This window comes from Dermacentor albipictus, chromosome 4, assembly GCF_038994185.2.
Source record: "Dermacentor albipictus isolate Rhodes 1998 colony chromosome 4, USDA_Dalb.pri_finalv2, whole genome shotgun sequence".
NCBI classification, from domain to species: domain Eukaryota; kingdom Metazoa; phylum Arthropoda; class Arachnida; order Ixodida; family Ixodidae; genus Dermacentor; species Dermacentor albipictus.
In genome coordinates this window covers 49142408-49167124 of record NC_091824.1, presented here as the reverse complement: position 1 = coordinate 49167124, position 24717 = coordinate 49142408, and the positions used below count along the sequence as shown (strand labels likewise).

Sequence of the window (24717 nt, the reverse complement as noted above, 5' to 3'; positions counted from 1 at the left end):
GATGAACTGCACCTCCACCGTATGTTGGCCCCGCATTGCACTGTCTTCGAGATCGGCCCACATATGGGGAGTGCTTAACGCCTGCTTCATCTCCGCCGCGGGTCTCCCCGGCATGGCATTACATTCGGGATCAGCCCACATATGGGGAGCGCTGAACGCATGCTTCACCACCGCTGCGGGTCGGGCCGGTATTACGCTACCTTCAGCGTTTGGCTCTACACGCGGACGCGATAGTGGAGAAAGTAGCCCTTAACAGGAAGCTTTAGCTCTGGTGGTCCTATCTTAATAAATGTAAAAGGACAATTCGTTTTTCTCGACAGCCACTGCATCTAATTTGACAAGGTTTGTTGCATTTAAAACAAGAACTCAAAATCTAGTGTCTGTTGGTTTCGAATTCTTGAATTAGGTCATCATTTGTTTATTCAAAATTGTTCAAAATTGCAAATTAAAAAAAAAAAACGAAACCATCAAGTTTACAACTCTCTTTCGGCAAAGAAAACTGATATCAAAATTATGTACATTGCATCTAACAGCACATCTAAAGCAGACAAAATTGATATATTACGCATGAATCTTAAAAAATTTAGTAATACGGAAATACAGCTTTTCTACAACCCTTGTTCACAACGTAACGACTTCACGTAAGATATAAATCGGCATATTGGAATTGTCTAATGGATGCTGTTTACAGAACCGCGATATCAGTTCTTGATCTGGAGTTATTAATTTGTAAACTTCGTGCTTGTGTACTTTTCGCACTTTCGAATTGTTTAATATCTTTTACCAAAATTCAGGCCCTAAATAGAAATTCCGCTTCCAATAGTCACTAGAATTTACCTTTCTCTCCCGAATCCAACAAATTTCGTTAAAATCGGTCCAGGGGTTATCTAAGGAAAGGGGTTCGGCGTTTTACATCTATTTGAATAGGCCGAGTCAGAGTAGGGCCCGTGTTAAAGCTTCCTCTTAACGACTTCGCTGTAAAAAAAAAAAAGAAGAAGAATTAAAGAAAACAAAAACGCTGCATCTATCAATATCGCCGGCTCAGAGTTCGTCAGGATGGCACCGTCCCCATCGGCACGGCTCTATGAGCAGCTACCAAGCTGTTCACTTTCGTTATCTTCCTTCCCTTGGCGGCCGCGCATTGTCTTGATGCCAGCGGCGCGCTAAATCTGCACCATCATTCCGTCATGCATCGCTTCTGCGACCAAGCAAGCTTTCGGCGGCACACGTACACTGCCGCGTTGACACCAAAACTTTAAACTGCTTGCTTTCGAGAAAACAGCATGAATAAAAATGGAAGGCGACGATAAGGCCACGGGGAATATGTTCGCGGGGCCATACTATTGATGACAGCATACCGAAAGGCTAAATGTGGTCAGGTTGACTTTACAGGTTTGGAAGGAACGACTGAAGGTCTAGCTGCTTCATTATCACATAAACAGCGCTTGAAGTTGTTAGCGCAGTTTGTGTGTTGTTCCTCCTTTGTGTCCCGTCGTGAACTGCTGTTCTTTCTGTGGCTTTACAGACGTTCCTTTTCTGCGTCAGTTACGCCTTCCAAGAGTGTTTACTTGGAAAATGTTTGTTTGCATGGCTCTTACAGAAGTATGTTTAGTCGAAAGTTTTTCGATTGGCTGCATAATCTCGAGGACGGGCTCCAAACTGCTCATTTTCTTTAGCCACGTAAGAACCATTACTGAAAATTTAATTAACGTAGCTTTGTTGATTACGCAAACAACTTCTCAACTTACTCCGCATCTAGAGATTACCAATCTGAACACTCGAATGATAAAATGATGTTAACATTGTTTGTATCATTTCAATAGTTTTGTTTCGTGCAGTTAAAAGCAGCCGGCATATTGATGGTGTTGTAGACTTCTTATAAAGTAAGTGTGAAAGCTTGGACAGGTTATCTTGGCACAAATCAACTTCATGAGCTTAAGCACATGTGCCCAAACTTGCACGACTGCCTTTACAACCGATTCTGATATATTATACAAGAAGCACCTCAGCGCTACGGTACATCCCACAAGGTGTGCGAGAACATTGTGTGCGCTCCTGATTAAGTGTCTGAGCGTTGGTGGCATCAGGCTCGGTTTCCTGGCATCATAAGGAATAAAAACTGCTGCCTGGAGGAAAGCATTGGGTACATTTTCAGTACTTTGTAACATATGGATCATCACGGATGTGCACGTTAGAACGAAAAGTACTGAAATATTAAGATGAGGCTTTCGCTGGATGTATTTTAGCTGTGTAATGATAAGATCTAAAGAAAAAATACTGTGATTTTGTGACAAATAATGCTGACATGAAATACGAGCTCCGACACAGTAGCCGTGGTGGAATTGGCCCCTGGACTATTGGGATACATTGAACCACGATACGCTGGTTTGATAGTTCGCGCTTGAATTTCCTGTATGTCGGCGCCGCTGTGCAGTGTTGGAGGCCCTTTTCAAACGACAAGCACTATTTTTCAGCTAATATTGAAAGCAACTGTATTCCTTTTTTAGGGGGGGGGGGGTGCTTTTTTTTAGCGTCTAACCACAGTTCCAAAGTTATCAGTTAGCTCAAGATGGCCTGCATGTGTTTCTAATATCCAGTATGTTGTCACGGATTCAATAGCGAAAGAGCGTTATCTTATCAGATTGCGCGCGTGAAGCGAATACTGGCCTACATTCGCCGTCACATTTGAGGACCCGAGATTGCGCTGCAATGTACGACCATTTCAGTATGACGAACTAACGCCTTGATCCGTAGATCGGAATCAGAGGAAGCACTTTGCACGCAGCCATCGTTGCGCTTTGAGCGTTTTCTTTTCCAGAGCAAGCTCACTTTATAATGAGTTATATTCATGACTCACTCTTTGGAAGTGTTTTGTTCTTGACATCCCTACAATGTGAGAGTATAGAGGCGCTCCATCTTCATTGAGTGAACACTTGGAAACGGACTAGGCCTTTTCTTGCGTCTGCGTTTACACACTTACCGCATCAATTTATTTTTTATAACCTAATTTAGGAGGCTGTAAAGCACAGCAACCTTTTATTAACAGGACGTTTTAATAACACAGAAAATATAAATGCTTGTTAGTCGGCTTTCACCTCATGGTAAGGAATTTCAATAAAGATATCTTTATGATAATTAAAAGCCTATCCTCTTGGCAACGTTTAATCTGAGTTCCTCTTTGCAAGCTGATACAGACTTGCAGGTGGTTCGTATCGGGGGCCCTCAACATATGTCTAACCGTCCAACAAAGAGTTATTCCGAATGTTTAATTTCAGGAAGCCGTATTACCCTCCTGTCTTTCATTCCCGTTCGCAAACACGCATGAGACGAAAGTGCTGCATGAAGAGCATCGTTAGTCAAAACCAACGTGCTAGCGTTGCTCACCTCGCTTATATCGCTGTCATTTAGGCTTATATACGAAATATATATATTTTATATCGACGCATCACGAATCCAAAAAGACCTGTCCGTGACCAGCCCAGCTAGGTTTCTTTCATTTCGTACTTCGTAGTAGCTGCTAATAGTAGCTCACGAAGCAGAGCACTGAGTGGGGATATTGCAGAGAAGGTGTTCTATATACTGTCTCGTCACCCACCAAAAATTGCCCGCCGTGCTACTGGCCATTCCTAGAAAATTGTGTATGTGACGCCCAGTCATTTGCAACACCGCAACTTTGTTCTGCGATTGGAGAGTCCAGGTGAGAGACAGGGTGGTTATGTAGAAAAAGACACGCTATTTTCTGCAGTAACATAGGAAAACATGAATGAATGCCTTCATTTATTGAGAAAAAAGAAGACCAAGCATCAGTGGAAGCACGTCTCAGCAGATTGGGAAAGAAGCGGGGGACAAAGAGGAAAAGCTGGAGGCCTGGTGGCAGGCGAGGGCGCAGTTTAAGGGCGAGAGAATATAAGCAAGAGTTGGTGAAACCAGTTGAATTCAAGTGTAGATCTGTGATGTGGCGAGTAAATGATTGGAGTCACCGCCAAGCATCCGTCATTTGCGGTAGTATGAGCACCCGCCGTTCTTGGTAACAAACGTTTACTGAAAACCAATCTTCGCAATTAATTACTCATCAGCCATACCTCGCCACGTATTTCTTAGTGGCAGGGTCAGTGGATTTCAACTACGCTGTCGCGACAAGTTACGACTATAACGTGGCGCTTGCGGTTACGGTTGCCATACTCGTGACTCTTACTATTGCGCGAATACTATAAACATGGGCTTACTGCACAAGTTAGTGAACAGACATTTTAGAACCGCGTTTCTCACCTTACATACGCGCAACGCAATCACCATTGCAGCATGTTACGGTGCGCGTCCTTTCAAGACAGAGACGAAAACAAAAGAACGTGTTAGAAGACACGGTACCGACTTGGGCCTCGTGCCAAACATATCCAAGCCAGCAATATTTGTTTTATTTCAATACCCTAAAGGCCCAATGCGGGCGTTACGTAGGGGGGGATTCATCAAAGAAAACTTAACAATATACAACACAGAATATAAACGGATGAAGACAGGAATAAACAAGTTAATAAGCCAGGTACAAGTTGACAGGGGAAGAAATGCTAGGAACAGGTACTGAAAAAATGCACATGTAGCAAATCCCACAAAACAAAAATCGCACTTTCAGAAGTTACAAAACATGTCATCTAACATTCCACAGAACGTTACGGCCCACACGCACACACTGAAAAAAAAGAAAAAAAAACGCACATCATTCTAGTGGAATTTTCTAAGTATGGGGGGGGGACCAAAGAGCTGTTTGAAATGATGATGTTCCAGCGATAGCCGCAATGCTAGAAGGAAGCGAATCCCACTCTTCAATAGCCAGGACCAGAGGTGAGTATTTGTATCGTTCTGTCCGAGCGAAAATGGGTTTAGTCTTCTTCATGTGATCTACACGAGCCGGTGTGTGCGGCACCGGGAGAAGATGTGAACTTGCGTATGGTGTGTTGCTGTGGTAGAGAGTATGGAAAAAAGATAAACGGCTGAGTTTTCTGCGCATGACCAGAGGCGGGAGACGGAGCGATATTTTCAGTACTGTTACACTTTGATACCGAGAGTAACGGAAAAGGATGAATAGAGCAGCCTTGTTTTGGATACATTCCAACATGTTAAAAAGATAGGTATAATGAGGGTTTCAGATCACGGGTGCGTATTCTATCACAGGCTTGATTAGCCTGTTGAATGCGTGTAGTTTTGTATCCTGGTTGGCTTGGCATAGTCGGCGTTTAAGAAGACCAAGTTTTTTTAAGTCTTTGGTAGTAATCAGTTCAATATGAGTGCTCCAGGATAAATAAGAGCTAAAATTTACACCGAGGTATTTTACCGACGCTGAAGTTTGAATGATAGTATTATTAACTGTGTGGGCATTAGGAATCGTCTTAGCAGCGGAAGTAAACTTGAGATGTATAGTTGTGTCTACGTTAATTACCATTTGCCCTACCGCACCAATGAGTTAGCTCATCAAGATCAGTCTGGAGAGCAACGATGTTAACAATCATGCCGTCGTTTCTATGCAAAGAGGTTATGTATTTAAACTTCTCGAGTGACAGTCCAATCCGCCACCTACGGGAGCGCTTGAAGCCGCCGGCGGCCATATTGTTAGAGGAAAAGGAGCACGGCTACAGTACGTGGCTGCAAGCACGCGCGACGCAACTGTGCTTGCGGTACTGCGATGAAAAATCAAATGAGACCCCTTTAGGAAGTATATCAGTCCGGCATTGTGTGTCGCTGTTGTAAAAAAATGGCTGTGGCTTAGCTAAGGTTAAGCCCAGGATGCGAAGCATACCAGCCTTTATTTTAACGCGACAGCGTTAAGGAGCTCGTGTCGCAGAAAAGCCGGTGTCGTCGGCGTCGGCTCAGGCGTGCGGCGCTTGCTCAGGCGCACATTTCGTTGTCGCGCCGAACGCTGCGTTGCTCGACGCTCACCGCGTCCGATGCGGGGGGAGACGCCGCGAGCGACGGCGCGAGTTGGAGCCCCGTTTCTCCTCTGTCGTGACGTCACGGTGTCACGTGGTATTGAAGGCGACACCGCCGCGCCTGAGGAGCTGGGTTGAGCTCTCGTAATATGCTTCGCATAAAAAAAAAAGAATGTCATGGTGGTGGGTGCCTTGTGTTCTGTGTACAATATGTTGCGAGAACTGAAAAACAGTCGTTTCCTGTTCTCTTCATTCAGTAACCTGCCGCGTGCATCGGCACTGTGATGCCCTTTCGTCGATACGTGGTGCCGGGCCGTATTGACAAAACATCACCTTGAAATATAGTATCCTTATGCCATTTCTTAAAAAAAATCACTATTAGTGTTAATGAGCATTTTTGCTTTAAACCTAGAAAACAAGAAAAATATTCAACGGTAGGTCTCATTTTTGTCGTTTCAGTTCTAGCTGAAAAGAGTTGGTGAAAGTAAATTTACAATAAAGCTAAGGCGACCCACCATCTGCACGAAGCCGCAAGCATACATGCGCTCCAATGAGGGTAACCTGCCAAAGTTAAAGTCATGCGTCACTGGCGGCTCAAGCAATCTTTACTTTTTTTTTTCGTTTCTGCATCCGTTCTTCCTGCGTCTGCGGCAAAAACGAGAAGTGGGAAGGCAGATAAATGGAAATTGGTGGAGGCAGGTGGTAGCGTAATGGTTAGAGTGCCCATCTCCCAAATGCAAGATGCTGCATTTGGGAGATGGGCTCGAATCCCGGTGGTTTGTTTGGGAAGACAGCTTTCTGTGCACTCTGGTGACTGCGACGCTCAGAATTAGGCGGCAGCCTGACGACAACGGTCGCCGTCAACGTGACAGAATAAGCGGGCGTGCAAGGTCCCACTTAAAGCCGAAAGTATATTCAGAGGAGATACGCTATACTCTTGTCGGCAAAAAAAAAAGAAAAACTGATGAGTAACGAGCGGTGCTGTTGAGCGAAGCTGTAGACCGATAATGTCACCATAGACATGACCACCCTCCAATCCCGGTGCTCAGCGGAAATATACGTCGACAGCATGTCAACTAGCGTGTTATAGATACTTCATTAAGGTCGTTGCGTGTTTGTGTTGTGTCTAGCAGGAGCGAGTAGTATAGGAGATTTCATTGGAGAGAAGGCGGTGAGCGAAGTCCGCGAAAAGTAATTGAGGATAGCCATATTGAACGTCGACGCCGTGTTGAAGAAAGCCTGCGACTTCAGTTGCTCAGCCGACAGAAGGCTTGAGTAGTAGCATACCGCTGGGCGTATTTGGTAACCACAGCGATAGACACACACTTTGCGGAAGTAAACAGAGGAAAGGGACGTAGTGAGTTGGCCGCCCTTTTCAAGCTCTGCTTGAAAAATGCATTTGGCGAAGTATGACGCGCCAAATAGTATATGCCAGCCCAAATGAATCAGCGCGGTCATACTTGCGCGACATGCCATGGTGGCCTGCCACCAGGACATCATGAAGTTGCAGCGATTACAGTTTGCATTGGGTACTTGAGAATTAGAACGAGCACATCAGAGACGTCCGAGGGATGTTTCTACGGTATAAGAAGACATCGTTCTCGCCCTCCACCCCCCCCCCCCCCCGAATAACTAAATCATGAATATAAGCTTACGAATAGGGGCATCATAAGATCGAGCACTAGGGCGCTTGTTGATCTTGTTCAGGATGACGTCAGCGTTTCGTTCAGCGTTTATTTCTGAGAAAATGAGTTGGAGTTACGTTTATTTGCATCACAATGATGGGCGTAATCAGGCAAACATTGACAGCATTTCATTAGAGGGTGCCTGACTACTCCGTGGAGATTACGTTTAACAATGACAACAAACACAGAAAGCTTTGCTTACATCGATTCGCACATACGTGGGATCCGCATAATTTTGTGACTATCAATTTAGATGCTTCAGAATGGCGCTCATTAGCGCAACATTTCCATCCACAGTGAGCATAAGCGGCTGTCGTATCCACAGTAGAATTGATTTAAATGGCTTTAATCCCATGGACATATCGTCGCCAACTTCCGTGGGAATGCAGTTGTCAAAATGGAATACAGGTGACAGGGAAATCAGGAGGTTGATGAACGGCAAGTAGGTGGAAACTTGCGCATGACCTCAGGGATATAAAATGACTTTTTGAGCAGCTTGGTCAGGGGGCCATGCAATGGTTTCCACGTCTATTAAAAATCCTCCAAAATATTAACAGAGGCCGACAAAAATGCGGGCATTTTGGGAAAAGTGAAACCGCTGGAAATTTCACGACAGACTTAGCCTAAATATAAAATATGACTTAAAAATAAGAAACCATAACGTTGACAGGGTGGCCAAATTCTGGCACAAATAAATCGGCTGTTGAAGCAGTTCAGCTGAAACGCAATGGTGCGAAGTAAGGCGAGAATGTCGGCAAGTATTGAACAAAGGTCAAGTAGGTCCTGTGGCCGACGCCAGCGCTCGGCAGCTGTCAAACGACTGCACGTATTAGCGAGATGCCTGGTCGTCAGTAATTACAGTATTATTCGGGTCTGAAATATTGGACGCGGACTCCATCACATTGAATACAGTGCATTCTACGGTGTCATTCTTGGACAGATGGTACCGACTCTCCAGCAATGAGGATAAGAACAAATTCTCTCACGTGCCGGCCTTCACCTTCCTCCTACTGCCAACATTCCTTTCCCTCCGTAGTCGCTTAGCTTTTATTGGGTTCGGCTGCTAATCACGAGGTCTCGGGATCGAATCCCAACCACGGCAGCTGTATTTCAATGGGTGTGAAATGCGAAAACCCGCGTACTTAGGGTTAGGCACACGTTAACAATCCCAAGTGGTCTAAATTATTCCCGAATCCTCCACTACGGCATGCCTCATAATGAAATTGTGGTTTTGGCAAGTAAAACCTCATAATGCGTTATGTAACATTCGTGAAGGATGTCCTGGGCAGTAGCACAACTCTTGAATACAATTAAGTTTCAGGAGTTGCGCGTGAGGTCCTTGAATATGTCATCATCATCATCATCATCATCAGCCTGGTTACGCCCACTGCAGGGCAAAGACCTCTCCCATGCTTCTCCAACAACCCCGGTCACCTACTAATTGTGGCCATGTCGTCCCTGCAAACTTCTTAATCTCATCCGCCCACCTAACCTTCTGCCGCCCCCTGCTACGCTTCCCTTCCCTTGGAATCCAGTCTGTGTATAATAGCTGTGTCTTACCAGTACTCACCTACGGGGCAGAAACTTGGAGCCTTACGAAAAGGATTCTACTTAAATTATGGACGAGGCAACGAGCTATTGAAAGAAGAATGACGGGTGTAACGTTAAGGGATAAGAAAAGAGCAGATTGGGTGAGGGAACAAACGCGAGTTAATGACATCTTAGTTGAAATCAAGAAAAAGAAATTGGCATGGGCAGGACATGTAATGAGGAGGGAAGATAACCGATGGTCATTAAGGGTTGAATATGTGGATAGCCTTTATGGCGTTCGATAGCTGCTAGTCTACATTGCGGCTATATAATAAAGGCGGAACGGCAACATAGTAGAGAATGTGGAGAACCTACAAATCCCGCCTATATTACTGCACAATAATTTTAAATAGCGTTCTTGCTTCACGCACGTGGATAGCCGCCAAAGGAGACTACTTTGGAAACTAACTGCAAGTACTGTATATGTCGTACCCAAGGATGTACCTGGCCTGGTGGCCAGTAAATGTGACGTAATATTGCGAGCAGCTTCGGCCATAGCATGCTAACGGATGACGACACAGACTGAAGTGACTAGCGCAAGAGTGGACAAGAGAGAGACGCTACAAGGACAAGCGCCCAGTTGGAAGTTTGCGCTTATCCTTGTCGCCTCTTTAGTGTCTTGCGCTAGTCACTTTAGCATGGAATACCAACTAGCCCCCTCTCACACCCTGCGACGACACAGGGACAGTTTGCTCAACTCTTGTTTCGTGACTTTTGGGTCAAGATGAAAAACCGACATATCCATGTATATGTCTTAATACTTAAGCACATCTAGATTTGCAGCTGCGGCGATAGCCCATGAGTGCGCATTGCAAAGTCGCTAGTGAAATAATTGTGTGCACCTTAACAAATTCGATAAGGGAAAATCAAAATCCATCCACGACGGCGTCTCTAGTAGGCGCGGTGCGATGTTCGGACGTTAACAATGTATGCCGATTGAAGAAAGGCTGCCCCGAAGTGCTTCTGACGGTTAGGCTAGCTTCTTTACTCCGTAGAATGAAAAAAAAGAAAAAGAAAAGGAAAAGAGAAGAAAAAAAAAAGGAACCGAATCAAAAGCCCAGAATCAACAATTGCTCGTCGCGAGTAAACGCTGGATGACGAGCAATTTCCAGGCGACGAGCGAATACGCTTGATCAAGAACACTGATAACGCTGGCGGGACAAGCATTGTGGCGAAGTTCAATGCACAGGGATAGCTTTTACTTTTTTTTATTTTTGTTTGGTTGACGTCATCACGCGTCACCGCGGGAAGTTTGAAAAGTTTAAGGTCAGTACGCCACGTGGTGGCATTCACGCGAACTAAACCCTTGTGTCCAGAAAAGCTGGATACGTTGAGGTGTTAGCATGCGGTCTGCTGACATCATTCCTGCTGGCTTCCCTTTTTCGCACCATCCAAGCTTTGAAAACGCGTGTCTCGGGTTTATTAACAACGTTACACTAACCGGAACATGGTCATCTTGGTTAGGGCAAGCTAGTTGTGTGGGAAAGCCTGCTTACGGAATTTGGCATAGCCCCTATCGTATCGCGAAAGCGTTGTCCCGTCATTTTTGTTCATTTTGTACGGAGTGTCCGTGTACGGCTGAACAATGTGAAAAACAACTGATCTAGCCGGACTCGAGTGAAGTCATCACGGAAAGGGTTGCGATGTGTTGACGGCTTTTAGGCACAAGTGCCAAAGAGCGCTTCGATGGGAAGCCTACGTCTCGCCACCATCCTGAAGATCTCTTGGGAAGACGACGTGGGAATATGACGTGGCTGCGTTATCACACTGACCGGAAAGGACGACACTACTTTCGTATACAATAGATCCTTTTGGGTCAGCAGTTCGTATGAAACGCAAGAGTGGTTCGTGAGAACAGGCGCGGACAATCGCAGCAACGAGGACATATCAGTCAACGGCTGTCGACCAATGGCAAACGGGTTTTATGAAGGAAAAGCCCTGCGAATTCGGACCTCTTGGTCGGCAATGGCAATTCAGCCTCTCACTACGCAGCGCTGTGTAGGTGATAGCAACGCATCACTCAAAAAATGGTGACTTCTTTTAAACGCAGTAATCCTGTACAGTGGCATTGTGTGCCCTCGCGCAGCTGCTAAGGTTGATATGCTAATTTCGTTGGCGGTATATTGAGTACAGTGGAATGTCCTCGTTAACGCCTTGTATATTGAATCTTGCAGTTTCCCTGAAATCCACTGTAATCCACAATGCCCGCTTGGAATACAAGGTAGCGAATGAGGAATTTATCTTTTGACGATACCTATACCTTTTCTCTGGTCACGGCAGTCGCTGACACGTGCTCGGAAGTCCTCCCCCACCCTACCTGATTATTATTATTATTATTATTATTATTATTATTATTATTATTATTATTATTATTATTATTAAATGTGCACTTCTGTGGGACGCAAATACTGCGACAACGCAGTTGCTAGATTGCTCGTTAACCAACGGGTGTATTAGCCTGCAGCATTAGGCTCGAATTTGCGTTGCCTGAACATCGTGGGCCTGGTATTCGGGCCGACGCTCACACTGGCCCTTAATTGCAGGTTTCGACAAACAAACAAACATACAAAGAAAAGAGCAAGAGAGCGCTGCGTTAGCGTTAATTCTCCCGCACTCTCGCCGCTGGCAGCACACTAACGGCGCGCGTCTTGCCGAATAGACGAATAACAGCGAATGAGACTCGTGTTAAGTGACCGGCCCTGCAACAAGGCCGCCCCACCCTCTCTCTGGCCCTTCATTTACTGGTTAACATTCGTCGGCCGCACTGCAGCATTGAAGGTGCGAGCTTCAAGGCCAACTAGCGCGCTCTCTTTCCCCTCATCATCAAAAAAAAAAAGAAAGAAAGAAAGAAATAGAAGACGGGAAAGTAATGAAGGAATATAACGGGCCACCGATCACTCCAAACTTTGGCGAGTGACTTGGCCCTCGAAAGCAGCAAACCGTATTTCGCTTTTAATAAAAGTGGGCTAGCCATCCTGGTCCCAGTGAGCTAGCCGGAACCTATATTCCACCAACCTGGCAGAATGCACGAACCCGACCGGGCGACGCCGCCGTCAGCGCCGTTCGTCGCCGCGCGAAGAAAAAGAAAAGAAAAGAAAGAAAAGAAAAGAGAGCCTCGATCCGCTGGCGGAAAGGTTGACGGGATGCCTTCACGTATTTCCTCACCTGATCTCCTCTCGCGCAGGCACGCTTTTGTGCGCGCCTTGTATTATTGCGCGGTCGTTCCGACAACAGGTTCTCTCTTCCCCCTCGCGGCTGGCAGGCGGCCAGGCTGGTTTGCGCTGGGGAGGGGGACGCGAACTGTGCACGAACCCTCGGATTTCTCCAGCACCTTTTCTTTTCGTTGAACTGCGACCGCTTTGTGCACTGCGGGCTGAAATCCGTTTAATGCCGTTTTGCCCCAAGCGTTGCCCATTTCGTCCTTGCGATTTTTTTCTTTTTCTGCCTCGTTCGTGGTGTGCGTGCAAAGACGCCTTGTAGCCTTGGGGTCCGCTGGAAATGTGAGTGCAAGCGGCAACCAACCCAGAGTGCGGTGAAAGATTTCGACCGCGTTACATACTGTGACGGGAGCCGTACACCGTTAAGTGACGGCTTGGCGGGTCCCCCCCTTTATGAACAGTGACAGCAGCGGAAAGAGAGAACACAGTCACAGTGGTTGACCTGTTTTTATTCTTATTTTCATTCTATTTTCTTTAACTGCACATTGTTTTGAGTTGCACACTGTTGAGTAGAAAAACCCAGTTTGCTCTACTCGCAAAAGAACCTCACATCTGTTCCTCTGCTGCTGTTGCAATCGCTTACCACTCGTAAGAGAATTTTCCGAAACGGAAAGAAAAACTTAATTGAAATACAGTTAATAAGAATGCTCGGAAGCATGCGAAGGCCCTTAATTAGTACTAAAGTGAGAAATATTCCAAATTATGTTCATGTTATTTCACGTTTCAGGCGCTTGGTGCATGACTCTCCGACTTTTGAACCGCAAACTCGTGGGCGCACACACACACACACGCACGAACGCTATTCCCAGGAACAGTGGCATAGCTGATATGGCCGGAAAGCTTTTTTCACAGGAGAGTGGAACGCAGCCTTAATCACGCCTATACTGTTCCTGAAAACTGAGTTTGTGTAGCCGCACAGGGAATCAAGGAACTCAAACCAAGCGGACGAGCGCCGACTTCTATTTTATTTTGGAATTGCCAAACCAACACTTATGCGCGCAGGCACGTTACCAAACAGCAGACACATATCAGAGATGACCATTCAGAAACAGGAGCTTTTTATCGTTAATATTTACGCGTTTGTGTTATTTTGTGTCCTGTCCATTTGCGGCTGCGCCAACTCAGTTTTCAAGAAGAATGTATCGTGGTTTTGGCACGTAAAACCAGTGAATTAAGTTGAATTCAGTTCAAGAACAATGCATACCATAAAGCCCGTGAACGAATTCTTTTGGGCGCCCATATATACTCTCTATGCGCGTGTTCTACGACGCGTGTTTCGGCGTGCGCAAACATACTCCATTTGCGCGCTGTCTCGTGCGCTTGTCTGCGCGAAAGAAAGAATTAAAGAGAGAGAGAAAGAAAGCGAGGGAAAGGAGGCTGGAGGAGCACATGTACTGGCTGAACGGTGCGTCTGGTTTTCTCCGATCTCGAATCAAAAACAGAACGAACGAAATCGGGCGTCTAAGCCGGCCTACTTACATTTTTCTTTCGGAGGAGGAGGCCTCCCTACATTTTACCAACTGGACTATACCGCGAAGGGTGCAAGGCGTTGCCAGTGCAAGTGGGAGCGAGAGAGGTACTTGTTGCTTCTACCAGCGTATCTCTCTCTCTCTTTCTCTCTCACCATATGGCAGGGGAGAAGGAAACGCAGATGTGGCCGTGTGAGGCCAGGGAAGGATGGCGGGAGTGCGCTCACTCACGCAATGCTCACTTCAGGTTTTTTTTTTTTTTTTTGCTGTGAAATTTCCTCGCTTCCCATTTCCATTTCGGCTGCTCCACGTCCTCTCTACGCAGTTATCCCCGTGTTCTTTCTTTACATTTTTCTTTCTTTGCTGTCTTTATCCTCGCTTATTAGTGATTTTCTTTCGCTTCCTGACTGAATGCGCGCATCGTGTGCACAGCGACATGCAGTGCTCTTACTTGTTTCTTCCCCCTTCTTTTGTTGCGTGCACAAAGTAAAACGATGTGTGTAAATGTATATATAACAAAGAAGAGATTGAGGGAACAGGGAAGGGGGAAGAATAGTAGAGCATATTTGAAGCGAGTTTGCGAGATTTATTGTTCGTGCGCGACAACTTAACGTGGGCTAATGTGGCTGGCTGGCTCTTCTTTTCCTTCTTTCTTTCTTTTTCTTCCTTTTGAATGGTGCTTGCGCGCTCACATTCATTAGTGACCTCCCGAGGTAGACTGGTGTCTACGGACAGCGCGGAGAGTAAGTAAGCGCCGACGAGCTCACTCGGTCACTTCGCCTGGAAACGCCTATAATGGGAGACCATGGGACGCGTCTGCTGCGATCTCTGCGTGCCTGGAGCTGTGGACGTTTTGAAAGAAGCTGGCGGTCGTCGTGGCGGTTGAGATCCTGCTCTGTACCTGCTACTCCTGTCCTCTTTCTCTCTTTGTTTCTTTCTTTGTTTGTTTTTCAGATCCTCGTCAGCTTCTTCAGTCGCAGGCAACGCCCGTCATATACGCATCCTTTCGCACGCGCGCCCATATCCCCTCTCCGTTTTCTCTTCGACTTTATTACTGCTTTCTCGAAAAAAATAAATGACGCTAGGCGAGAGAAACTAAAGGTGGGGGGGGGGGTGTTGAAGGGGAGGACGAGACAAGCCAGCGGTGCTCTACACTGCGCGAGAACTGGAGCGACGTATACGCGATTCCGAATAGAGACACCACTCGCTGACAGCTGGAAAAATGGGGAGCGTGGCTGCAGCGCCTCCCTTGCGGTGCCGTACGTGCGAGACGAGCCGCAATAAGAGACGCGCGGAATGTGCGCGCGCAGCGACCGACTCGACGTCGTTAGCGCTTCCCGCCAGATGGAGCGGCAGCTTGTGTTTTTCCTCTTCCCGGCTGAGCGCCACTGCCGGCTTCGTCTTCTTCCTCTACTGCGATGGTCTGCGAGACAAAAAAAAAAAAAGAAATGAAGGAATAAATGACATCCGCGATGACAGAACTGACTTCTCGCCCAGCCTATGAACAAGGAAAGTGCGGGAGGGGGAGATGGGGGGTGCCGGGGGGGCATAACGGTGAAAGTGTTTTCAGGAAATCAGAACGCGGACGAAAGACTGAACTGGCGGGCCTAATCGTAGCGGGGAAGTATATATATATATATATATGGCAGTGAATCGCTGGTCGGTTGCAGCTCGTTGCGATGTGGAAAAAAACATTAGTCGGTATTGGCACGGGCCCTCTTCGCTGTAGGTGGCGACGGTGTGCACAGTGGATGTATGGTGAAAAAAAAAAAAAAAAGGTGGTGTTAGTTTGGAGAGAAACGACAGGAAGGCCCGTGTGACCCGTTGTTGACCAGGCCCGTTACCATGTATAGTTACGACATCGAACCAATTTCGCAAGTATTGCTGATACGCACGTGATGCTAACGCGCCACAAGTACGCGTGCACGATGTATATGCGAGCTCGCTGAACATTCTTTATTTATTTTATTTTATCTACAACATACTGCAGGCAGTGAGGCCCGAGCAGGAATGCAATACCAAAATATAACAATGTTAAATTGCAACATCCAAATTCAAGAAAAGCGAGCACTAGGAAGTAACTCGTGTAACAATACTAATGCGAGCTAAACAACGTGGTCACATTTCAGCGAATAAGCGATATCACTCGCGATTTCCGGCGTTTGTGTTCTTGGCTTCTGGTTCAGAGGTCTTTGTCGTTTAAAATTTCGTGACATTATTACAGAGGTTCTAAGCACACTGCTCTATATATTCAGCTAAAGGCCATGAAAGGTACCGTATATGCAGAAGCTCCCGCGCGATCTGACTATTTTATTGATGCACACTGACGTGCGAAACCTCTTATCTCGAATATAGGAGATTGTCGCGGGAATGAAGAGCTCCAGTGAATTCTTACGACCTGAGAATTTTTTAAACCCGCACCCCTATGTCACTTACACGTTTGGCTTAATTACCACGGAAGAACGATGCGCAGACACGTCTGCTGATCGAGGGTCAAGCAACGAGCGCGCGAAATCTATTCTAGAGCGAGGCGTTGATGATGCACCAAAAACGCACGCCTGTCTTCTTGTTTGCATTTTGTGAAATTAATTAATTAATTAATTAATTAATTAATTAATTAATTAATTAATTAATTAATTAATTATCATTTAATTTTAATTTCGCTACCGGTGGTATCTACCATAATGATTACCTCGTGTTCATCAGCGGAACGTTGCAGGCGGCGATTTGTTTGGCTGGTCGCTCCTCAGTGTAAAGGGGCAGCACATACTATAGAGGGCAGCGGCCAAGAAATAAGCTCTGAGAGGGGTTAAAAATATCTAAAAGAATGTATTTCGGGAAATAGAACTTGGAAACGAAATTGTTGAGTTATAGGATTGCGCCAATGTAGTCTCACACACCGCCGTGAGACCACCACAAGTTTCGTCAGCACACTGAAAAAAATGACTTCCACAGAGAGAGAGAGAGAGAGAGAGAGAGAGCTTTTTAGCCGGCGTACAGACTTCCACAGCCCCCTGTTAAGTAAATTGTAGTGCAATGTTAGCGGTGTCTCTTTGTACTGCACGGAGCCTGTGTTAATAAGAATTGTTTTCAGACTTTATGCTGTTTCCCACTTGGTACAGTATATATATAGCGGTAACTGCAATGCTTTCGTTCCGGGCTTGCAACGATGTTCTGGCGGGTAATTACCTCTCTAGCAGCAGATATCACAACTCCTACTGTAAGGACTCGGGAAACTGTATTTCCGGCGTAGAATGCGCTGATGTTCCTAACGATGCATTCTCTTCCGTTGTCACTAAAGAACTGGGCCCTCCTTCAGCTATGTTTTCATGTTATATCACATCCATCATGCCTATGGTTACTTATTATTATTATTATTATTATTATTATTATTATTATTATTATTATTATTATTATTATTATTATTATTATTAACGGCATCTTGCATATCATTGAGAAATTTAAGTTGTCATCAGCATCCGGACTTGACGACATCAATGCGAAATGAGTATGAGGCATACTTCTTCGACTGATTTCGCTTTGCTGTTTTCGCAATCTGTCATCAGGCATCATTCCAGATGACTGGAAAGTGGGTAAGGTCGTCGCTCTCTTCAAATCCTGCAAAGAAAGCCCACCGCTGAACTACCGACCGATCTCCCTGTTCAGCGCACCTTGCAAGCTCACGGAACACGACAATTACAATTTCCTTGACTCTCACAATTTGTTTCATAAATTTCCCAACATATGGGTTTCGTCGGAGTCTCTCTTGTGAGACCCAGCATCTTCGTTCATGACCTTCATGCTAACCTTGACGTTAGTGCACAGACCGACTCCATATTTCCTAACTTCGCTAAAGCTTTTTATGAATTACCCCACAAACGCCTAACGCTAAAATTATCATTAAACTTGCACCCGGATGTACTAAATTGGTATAACGAATATTTGGACTAACCGTTCACAATTACTATTCACAAACAACCACTTGTCTAGCCCGCGTCCAGTACATTCAGGTGTACTTCAAGGCTCTGTCCTAAGGCCTCTTCAATCCCTGATACACATTAAGGACCTACCCCTGCACGTATCTTCGACTATTCGCATGTTTGCTAATGACTGTGTAATTTACCAAACCATTACTAGCCCGTCTGACCAAACAATACTACAGCATGCCCATGACCACATACTCTAATGGTGCGATGACCGGCTAATGTCCCTTAACCCTAATAAATTCCAACTTTTTCACTCGCCGTCATAATCCACTTTATTTCTCATACAACATCGCCAATGTACCTGTTGAATCGATAACTACTCATAGATCCCTTGGAGTTGTCTTACCTAACACGATCTGCCTTGGAATGCGCACGCTGCTAACGTCACGTCAGTTAACAAAACATAGGATTTCCTATACGTAGTTTACGTAACCCTCTGAAACATGTAAAACTACTTGCTTACAAATCATTTGTGAGATCTAAACTAGAGTACGCGTCATGCCGCCGTCTGGAACTCAGCCGATGTAGCGTCTCACAAACGCTCTTAAATTCGATCGTTCAGTATCGTGCCGCCAGATTCATTCCGTGCTTCGCATTCATATAACATCTGCGTTTCATCCCTGAAAGGCAAGTGTCAAGTGTCACCCTTGTCTTTTTCTAGGCGCGTTGCAACCCTATGTCTCTTTAGAAAGTTCTTGCACTTTGTAGGGTAGCAAACTGGACTCAGTCTGGTTAACCTCCCTGCCTTTCCGTCTTCCTTTCTCTCTCTCTCTCTCTCTCTCTCTTGCACCCTTACCTTAATCGCGTGTAATTCATCCCAAAACATTGCTGGTATAACCTGTCCATCAAACTCCGTGCAAAGCGTAACAAGTGTGCTTTCACACTGAACCACTGTCACAATTATAGCTTCTTCTGTACAAACCTACCCCTCACCTAACACCCTCTCGGACGTCATTAAAGAAATAAAAATGTTTAAAAATGAATGAATGTTTAAAGTGAACGCCAACGCTTCAGCGGCAGCGGTGTCACGAGAGAAAGGCGGTATTATTAATTCCGAGAGGACAGGCAGGGGTTGGCGTCACAAATGTAGGTACCGGCTATGCTCCAAATCTATTGAACAGTAAGAAGGGCGAAAAACAGAAGCCAATTTTGTCATATGTGTACCTGTAACCTTATAGGAGTGTCAGCACAAGCAGCGCTAGCCAACACTGCCAAGGTTGTAGTTAGCTGCGCATCATCATCATCATCATCATCATCAGCCTGGTTGCGCCCACTGCAGGGCAAAGGCCTCTCCCAACAAGCTGCGCATGCATGTATGTATACATGAGTGACCGGGAAAAGTGGAAGGCGGCAAAGAGGCGCCGCCGCCTTACAAGCTGGTCGAAGGAGAAGGTTGCGAGCCCCTGAACGTCACGAAACAGCGTAACGCCTGCACCGGCAGTTCGCCGACGTATGCGCTAACGCATTAAGCTTCGGGCAAACATAACCGCACAACGCGCGCGACAAAAACGATCGGTTTCGACTCGACACGGCCTCCCTTAAGTATAAACCCCATGCAAGCGATCTTGCACGCGACAGCGACAAGCGACGCGATGGAGATGGCTGTCGCGTTCGCTCGTCGCCTACAAGTTGCACCCCATGCGAGCGACGACTTCGAGCGACGTCTCCCCAGTGTTGCCGGTATGAGGGCAGCGATATAGGCGCCGAAACTAGCGTGACGCGTGCTTTATTAACTTAAGTTGATGTATTTTACTGTAAAAAGCAGCATAAAATATTTCTGAAAGTCTTGCAGTAGGTTCTTATCCTAAATTCAATCGTTTGCTCGTTCCGTGCGACAATCGGAAGTACTGGAGTTTTGTACATCCAGTTCCGGCTTTGCGCTATTGGCTAGTCGCTCATAGCACTTCCGGGCGACGAGCGACGGATTCTAGATTTGCAAAACCGAGCGATCGCGCGACAAGACCGAGCGATCTGTTCAAGCGACGGCCCGATCCGTCGCGCGAACCCGTCGCTCGTCGCTGTCGCGCACAAAATCGCGCTAATGGGGTTTAGCCTTTAATCCTCGTCTTTGTTGTATACAAGCCTATATATACATCAAGCTGCGAGCAGGAGTCGGCAGCCAACCAAGCCTTCCGCCTGATCCCGTTCGCCAGATCAAGGTCACCGACTCTCTCTCTCTCTCTCTCTCTCTCTCGCATGCAGCTCGCCGAACGGCGGGCGCGGGAGATGCCGAGATCGGCGCTTTGTTTGGGCGTCTCCGCGGAGCAGTAGCAACCGGCGGCGGTAAATGATAACGAGCGAGGCCGGCGTTGGCCAACTCTCATTATGCGCAATTGATGCTGATGGTGACGAACAGCGTTGATACGACGTTGCCAGTCGCGCTCCTGCAGATCTCGGGTGCACGGCAGTAGCTTGCTCCCAACACCTTGTCGTATGGTGGGAGAACGGTGCTTGCGTGCGTGCGTGCCGGCGCTGAGAAACGGCCAAACAGGAGCGAGCGGCGGCAGCAGACGGCGCTGCCTCTGCGCCGGTGTGTTTGCGTTGCCGCCGTACGCCGTTTCGACGCTGCAAGCGGCGCGCGGGGGGCGCGCGTGATGGGGCTGTGAACTCGGCGCGCGAACGTTTTATACGCAGTGATGTGCGACCCTACGGAGGCGGCGGCGTTCCCTTCTTCGCCTTGGCTTGCGCGCTCGGCTCAGCCCCGAATCTAATCGCGCTGCCTGTATATACATATACGGAAGCTGAGTGTCTCGTTATCCTGCGCAGGCGACCCTGAAAGCGCGCTTCTTTCTTTCTAGCTTTCTTTCTTTTTCTCTCTCTCTCTCTTATTCTTTCGTTTTTCTGGTGGTGTGAAACAGGGTTGCATCACGAAGGCTTTTAAAGAAAGGCGCGTAGAACTTCGAGAAAATGGGCGCCAGTGTTCGTTCTGCGCGAGTGAGAATTTAGCAAAGTGAAAATTGGCGCATCGCTTGCTGCTCCTCTCGCACTTCCTGCTACGCGCAGATACTGCGTTTTTCTTTTTAGAAAACAACTGCGCAATTACACTTGGCGTTCCTCCTTTCTTATTTTTTTTCCTTCTTACAGGCGAAAATAATAGTGTTTCGAGATAGCCGTAAACGGCTACACTTAAGCCTGCTTTTTCCAGCGAGGCCGACGAAAACGGAAACGATCGCAAGGGCACCGCTGCGCGGAGTGCGCGCGGGTATTGTAGTCACGGTGAACGCGTTTGCTCGTTCAGGTCCATTTGCATATAAACGAGCGCGTATATATACTTTTCCGGGGTGTTCGCGCGTTAGTCGTCCCAGGGCCCGCGCGTCTTCCGTGTGAGAACAGTGCCCTTCGAGAAAAAAGTGCGTGCTCGGTGATAAAGAAAGCGAGGAAGAAGCAGGTGCCGCGGCCATATGCAGTGCACCCAGTGGAAGCCTTGACCACTCGGTCGTCCTCCATCATAAAAAAAGAAGGACATGATGAAAAAGCGTTCACGATGCGGCCACGCCAATCACTTCGCGAGGCCGAAATGGAGCCATGCGTGCAGTGCGCTCTTCCTATATAAGAACGGACAATGCGAGTTTCGGGAGCTTCGATATAGCTCCGTGGCACGAGTCAAATGCGAAGCAGCTCGCCTGTTCTTTCCTTCCTTACTTTCTTTCTCGATGTGTACAGCATCGGCAGCCCCCCGTAACACTCCGCTCTCCAGATCATGCGTTGAAGCTATATACATGGTCCCGTTCGTCTCTTCGGTGCGTAATCTCTTCTCCCGGTGCAGCTGCAGGGTTGCAACATTGCCCGTGGCGAATCGCTTGCGAGCTCGCGTTCGCTGTACAAGAACGCTGGACAGGAAGAACGCCTGTGACCGCCTGAAAAAAAAAAAAGAAAGAGAAGGAAAAAGGGATGCTGGAGCCCGCAGCAAAGAAAGAAACCCTGCCTGGCCTGCCCCGGCCGTCCGCCGTCTGCTCTAGCGCCTGCCAAATCGCTTCGCTCCTCAGCCGCTAGGGCACTGCGCATGCTCAGTTCGGCGTCGCAAAAGGCGGATTGCTCGCCTGTTTCCACGTCATCGTCGCCTGCGTTGTCGGGGTCACAGTTCTTGCAACCAGGGATCACAACGTTACTGAACTCCCGTGTCAGCCACGTCGGCATGGCAGATGCGTCGCGACGGGTGGTGTAGTTAAGGCAATCGAAACATTGCGTCCCGTCGGACGTATCTATGTGCAGAAACCTCGATGGCAAATGTGAAAAACAAACAAAATGCGATTCTTTATTTATTATTATTATTATTTTTTGAAGTAGTGATATTCATAATCATGTAGCGAATGAGGAACAAACCTTTAATGGAGCTTAGCCCTCGCTCCGCATAGGTAACACAGCAGTGGCAGGCATGGTAGAATCGTTATTCATCCTACAATACCCATCCAGGGGTTCGCGACAGCTCAGGTACCAGACTCTTCTCAGCTGCATCCCACAAGAGAGACACGTACGTGATCTTGTTCCTTCGTGTGGGCTTCCCTTAACCTCACTGTAGTGCTGTTTACGACCGTGGCATGAGAAGCCGATGTGTATACCGCCTGTACTGCGGGCTTGCCCACATACGTGGACATATACGCGAGGGTCAGGAGGTCTGACCTCCGCAGTCCCGGCCATAGGGCACACGTGTCTAATAGTATTAACAGACACAGCTAACCAATAAGTGTCCCAGCAGCATATCTCAGCAAATGTACCGGGAAGCTATCGCTTGAGTTTGGCACTCGTGTTTCATTGGTTTCTGACAAATCTCTTGCTTTTATATTAAACGAGAGAAGAAGGGGAACCGAGGGGCTCGATTTTGTTAAGCATGATCAAACAAAGCAAACAGTCAATGCAGCCAACGAAAGCGTCGGTGAAATTAGCCGCGATTGAAATTTAAATGTGGAAAATAACGACGAAAATGGCAATGAAAGTGGGCGAAATTGTGCTACGGTGACGGATACCAATCCGGTCACTAACTTGGGCATTCATGTTTGCTAGATCTAGCCCCGGGAGTACGTGCTAACCAGCGCCACTCAGAGCCATGAAATAGCAACACTGCTATTCACGATCATAAATCATGATTGACAAAATCGAGCCCCTCGGTTCCCCTTCTTCTCTTGTTCATTCATAGCGAGGGTCTCGAATCTGACAGCCTTGATGTCATTAGGTAGCATGCGAGGGTTTATTAGTCACGAGCCTGCTAGTTCACGTGCTACGTGACGCCATCGGTCAGAAAAGGATGTTCCACATCCACCAAGCATTGGTTTTTAATGGCCCTGGCTGACACTTCCAGGGCTAGATCCAGTAAACACAAATACCCAAGTTAGTGGGCGAATGGATAGCCATCGTCGTTAGCACAAGTGATAATGAAACGTGCACATAATGCGGATGTTGTGGGTTCGGTCTCCACCGGCAACAAGTTATCTTTTCGTCCACTTTCATTTTCTTCATTGTTTTCTCCGTTTCAATTTCAACCGCAGCTAATTTCCCCAATGCTCTCCTTGGCTGCATTGACTGTTGCCGCGATAGCGTAATATATGCAGCAACTCGCGGCTTCTCTCTTCTCTGCCTGTGCAGCCGAGGATATTTCCGGTCTTTTAGAGGCCTTCTCTTTCGTTTTGATAGCATTTCCGCCGGATTCGGCCACGTACGTTCCGGCATGCGTTTCCGGCACGCGCGCTGGCCCCAGCAGCTACTCGCTCCTCTTCCCAGAAGATGGTGAAATAACGATGAGATGAAATCTCGAGGGAGTTGCGACCGTTTCCTTTCTGGACATGCTCGCGGTCGCTGCTGCTGCGAGTGGAAACGAGAAGCAAAATAACTGCAGTACAAAATAAGAAAAAGGAGAAGGAAGCACTTTGTAAGGAGATGAGAGGCAAATGACGATGGATGCGGCAGCCGCCGCTTCACCGCTTCTAAGCCGTGTGGATCGAGTGCGATCTATGTATATGCGCATGTATAGTATATGTGTGCAGCATGGGCGCCTGTTGAAGTGGTACGGCTGTTGCCTGAATTGCAAGTACCGCGGGGCGTTTCCAGGTCCAACGCGGAGTACTTTTTGAACCACAGTGTTGGCACGCGGGGTGCCAACGCTGCGTATGGGTGAGCGTGTGCTTGCAGTTTAAACAGAAGGGTTGGCTAATGACGATGTCGACAAAGCGAAACTGAAACTAAAAGCCGCAACGTGACTTCTTTAACGCGTGCGGAAACGTTTGGCCATATACCTTTTCCATTTGCAGCAGCCAACGTGCTTTCCTTGCCACTGTCAGATTCCCCCCGATACGGTCAAATCGGCGTTTTAAGCCATTCAAAGGGGGACATAGTTGCCCCTCGAGCCAATCAGAGCTGACATGATGGAAATTTAACAACGTGACGGAATTTAATAGCGTGCAGAATGAACGATCGGCGCATGAACTTCGCTTTCCAACAGGGCCGTAAGGCACGCAAAGGAGACTTCACAAACACACACGCCTAAGCGCTATTCTCTGCTCCCTTCAATACAGGGCCTGTATATGCGCGCATATGAATTTTCCCGCGCAGCTACAGCGACTAGCGCAGCCTAGCGGGCAGAGGAAGCATTTTTTGGTAGCACATGACCGGGCACCGGCGTGCAAGACTGTATATTATGAGCGCATGCGCTGCTCGCTACGCACTGGCCATGGACAGAACTTACAAAAAAAAAAACGGTGATAACAGGCGCGCGTGACTGTTGTCGTTCAAAATGTCCCGCCTCTTCTCTTCTTTCTTTTTTTTTTGTGGCCTCCCTACCGGATGGTGTTGGCATATTTTAGCCGGAATGGATGCATGGATGTTATGAGCGTCCCCTTTGGAACAGGGCGGTGGGT

The 24717-nt window shown here is 47.2% G+C and overlaps 1 protein-coding gene and 1 long non-coding RNA gene across 4 annotated transcripts in view; one reads left to right on the top strand and one right to left on the bottom strand.

Moving 5' to 3' along the window:
- LOC135915381 (coronin-2B-like) overlaps positions 1 to 24717 on the top strand; it is a 294501-nt gene that overhangs the window by 64781 nt on the left and 205003 nt on the right. The window lies entirely within an intron of this gene.
- Positions 13771 to 24717, bottom strand: part of LOC135915382 (uncharacterized) — a 138806-nt gene continuing 127859 nt past the window's right edge. Inside the window, exons 3-4 of the long non-coding RNA XR_010568609.2 lie at positions 21512 to 21726; positions 13771 to 15306 (exon numbers count right to left, since the gene is read on the bottom strand). This is a non-coding gene — a long non-coding RNA (uncharacterized lncRNA). The remainder of the gene's footprint in view (positions 15307 to 21511; positions 21727 to 24717) is intronic.